Source organism: Triticum dicoccoides, chromosome 4A (assembly GCF_002162155.2).
Source record: "Triticum dicoccoides isolate Atlit2015 ecotype Zavitan chromosome 4A, WEW_v2.0, whole genome shotgun sequence".
Classification (NCBI taxonomy): Eukaryota; Viridiplantae; Streptophyta; class Magnoliopsida; order Poales; family Poaceae; genus Triticum; species Triticum dicoccoides.
In genome coordinates this window covers 746,877,141-746,881,049 of record NC_041386.1, presented here as the reverse complement: position 1 = coordinate 746,881,049, position 3,909 = coordinate 746,877,141, and the positions used below count along the sequence as shown (strand labels likewise).

The window sequence follows — 3,909 nt, the reverse complement described above, 5'->3', positions numbered from 1 at the left end:
GGGGGGGCTAATTGTTGGCACAAAGCACATGCACGTTCCCCAGTGGATCAAGGATCACTTCAACGGCCTTGGCTCCTTGGATATCAGGATCGGCAAACTGGAGGAGGAGCAGGATCTCAAGATTCTGCGGGAGATGCCCAACCTGTACATACTCACGATAAGGCTAGAAGTCGTCCCTAGAGAGCCCATAGCCGTCAGCGGTGAAGGGTTCCCAAGGCTCGGGAAACTGATTGTCAACTGCCGCATGCCACGGGTTATCACCTTCCAGGAAGGAGCGATGCCGATGCTGGAAGGTCTCGAATTTGAGTTCCAGTTCTACGGTGGCCCACCTCCACCTGCAAATGAAGACTACCCTCCGGTTCTGGGTATCAAGCACCTAGGGAGCCTCGGGTGGGTCGAGTTTAGATGCAACGAGGAATGGTATGGAGGAGGAGCAGAGAGCAGAAGCCCGTGCATGAGCGCCATGATTGACGTGGTGAGGAAAGAAGCCCAGGAGCATCCCAACAAGATCTACTTTCGTGTCTCTGGCCGGCGGGATGAGATTTTCCGAGCAAAGGAGAGCTTGGCACGGGAGGTTTCCAGCAGCAGCAGTCGGACTGGCGCTGAGTCTTTTTCGGAGAAGAATAGTGCACAGGAGGTTTCAAGCAGCAGTGGGACGGGCGAGATCAAGGAGGAGGAGGAGGAGGAGGAGATCATGGAAGCAGCAGCGAGCAGCGTGATTGGGTTTCTTCCTTGACAAGGCAAATGTACACACGACAGAGCGAGGTAAGCCGTCCACTCGTAATCAACCTGTTTCTTTCTTTCTTCTTTTTATTACCACTAACACACTTGCTTGTACCCACCGTCGTCTTTATTTGCAGGTTAATTAATTACTGAAGGTTATTTGCTCATCGCAATCATCTTCAACTATATGCATACATATATGGCAGCTATTCTTCTTCAGGCTTGCTTCCTTCCTTCCTTCCTTGAAAATCCTATATCCCGGCAAATGCATGGTTGGCACCCTGCTGTAAGGAAAATGCTGTGGCTTTCCTCCCGTTGCTCTACTTCAGATTCAGAATAGCCGCCAAGTCCTAGTTACTAGTATTACTTATGCAAGCTTCCAAGTTGATTTGTCAGCCGTGCACCTGTGTCTATGGCCGGCCGGTGTTACTAGTAGTTCATTTCTCATTTCAGTAAGCACCGTGTTACAAATCGTAGTACTTCAGAATAAATTGATCAGAGTTGTCAAAAACCATGTATTCATCAACATGTATACCTCACACTGATGAATCCGAAGCATACACACTGACCTCATTTATAACGTTACTGTCTATAATTACAAGCAGCACGTCTGCCACCAAGCTCAAGGCCCTTCATGAGGTCAAAGTTCTTCTTGTTCTCAACCAATATTTGGACCTATATAAAATATATTATGAGAATATTTTATATGCAATGGTATGTGCAGTTTCATCTTCCCTTACCAGTCCATAAGAGATCCTTCTCAGTCCAAATGGATCATTCGAACAACTTGGCTGACATCCAGCTCCAAACAGACCCACTAGGCTGTCCAATCTGTGAAAATAAAGAGATCATTAGCAGACTCTTAACGGTTCTCTGAATGTACAACACAAAAGGCGCAGAAGGAATATTTTAGCAGAAAATTCAGAGTCCCAGAGGATGCCCAGGCAGAAAGTATGATAAGCGAAACCGAATGTGCTTGTTTCTGAATTTATTTATGAATTCAGAATCGGAAGAATCCTCAACCGGAATGTCAACCATGAACTGTCCTTCTGGAATCCTGGCCTACTTATCTGCAGGCGATCGATCCATTGATGATGATCCTGTTAATTTTGTCTGTGTTTTGAGCCGAGGGCTTGGATTGCAAACTCTACTGAGCTCCAGCGACTTCATCTTGGTCAGGACCTCGACTCAGACTCTAGTTATCAGCGTGCTTTGTGAATTGTGGAAGGCAGTGGACAAAAATGAAGAATCAGAACTGATGCATAAATAGATACAGACTACTCCCTCCGTCCGAAAATACTTGTCATGAAAATGGATAAAAGGTGATGTATCTCGAACTAAAATACGTCTGGAACTCTGGATACATCCTCTTTTATCCATTTTGATGACAAGTATTTCCGGACGGAGGGAGTACAATTTTCCTTCCTCTGCTTTCTGATGTATATATAGATACTTTCGATCTGTTTACTCAGCTTAGAATATTTGCCTGTAGCTTGAGGTTTCAGGCGTCAGGCCTACTCTTGTTGGAGTCGGACAATCTTCCTCCTTCCGACCACAGGACAGACGGAGATGTCGCCTGCCTCCTCACGCTAATGGGGGCTGCTACCTATCCTCTTCTACATGCATACCTTAGCTAGCTACATACCCAACACTTGCAACCTTCAAGTCCAGGGCCTTTACCTGAACTTCCTCTGCTCTGCTCTATTTTCTGAACTCTGCTTTGCCCGCCTCTGCTTTTGCTCTATTTTCTGAACTCGGAATATTTGGTTGTAGCCCTTCTCACGCTAATGGAGGCTGCTATCTATGCTCTCTTTCTTTTTGTTAGCAACGAGAATACACACTAGACGCATATATCGATCGAAATGGCGGCAGCTAGATGTCTCAAACTCTTCGGTGCACTACTTGATGGTGGCAACACCACAAAATTATATTTGTGCACTAAGACAAAATATAGCATTTCTTGTTCAGATCGAGCTCATTTATATATGGTTCATCGATCAATCACACACATAATATTTTTATTACAAACCAACACGATTAAGACAGCCAGCCAGCTTGATCGATCGTGAACACCACGTACACCAAGCTGGAGCTGGACAAACCAACCAAGGAAGACCAACCAAGCTCACACACCAATCCAATCCAATCCAATCCAATCCAATCATCAAGTATATGTAGCTTGGTGAAGAAAGCACACCACTGCTTTATTCCTCCATGCGCAGATGGAGCTTGTAACAGACACACGACAGGCAATGGGAAACACACTTCGGAGATTGAGTTCTCATGGCTTGACTGTAACACTAATAATGGACTAATGCATGGTCCATGTAAGCCGGTCCACCTCCCTTTGCATCATCCAGATTACCTAGGAAATGAAAAATGAAATAAAAAAATAGACATTAGTCACTTTGTGCATCAATGACACTTGATCAATGTACCCATGCATAGAACAGACTTATAAAAGAAAAAATTAAAACCATTTTGAACCAACCGTACCTAAAAACGGAGACCCTCGGGAGGATCTTCTTGTAGTGAGCCGAGTGGCGTGTTTCGAAGAGTGACGGCTCATGGTTGGCCTTGGAGCCGTCCCACTCGAGCCTATCCCACCAGTCCTTCTCGCAGTCCAGTCCCGGCTTGAGACCTTCACGCGACACGGCTGGTAGCCGTCTCAGGCCCTAGCAGCCCCTGAGACTGACTGTCTCCAACGCTGGCGCATACAGTCTAACCTCGTATATTTGCTCTAGCTTGTGGAGATGATATAGCTTGATGTGCCTCAGCTTCTTGAATGTGACACCACATGCTATACGGCGATGGTTTTGATATAGTCGGAAAATATGTTGGATGTTACGACAGTATGCAATCTGAATTGTCTCCAAGTTTGGCAAGATGGAGGAAATGGGGAGCACGAACACCAGCCTAGGACAGTTGTGCAAGTATATGTGCTGTAGCCCACAGTGATGTCCAATGTGTCTACTCCATATGCAATGGGCCATAAGGATATCAGATGCAGAAAATATCCTTATTGAGTTAAAGGTATTAAATCCAACCGAACGAGAGAAGACATTGTGCATCTTAGGGCATCTCTCAACATGACACCATTCTAGACTGTTCCAATGTAGTGATAACTCTGGAATGATAGTTGTGACCGAGACATTGTCATGCACATACAACGATTGCACTTTATCC

The 3,909-nt window shown here is 45.6% G+C and overlaps 1 pseudogene; it reads left to right on the top strand.

Annotated features, from left to right (window-relative positions):
* LOC119284435 overlaps positions 1–736 on the top strand; it is a 4,082-nt pseudogene extending 3,346 nt beyond the window's left edge.
* The last annotated feature ends 3,173 nt before the right edge of the window (positions 737–3,909 follow it).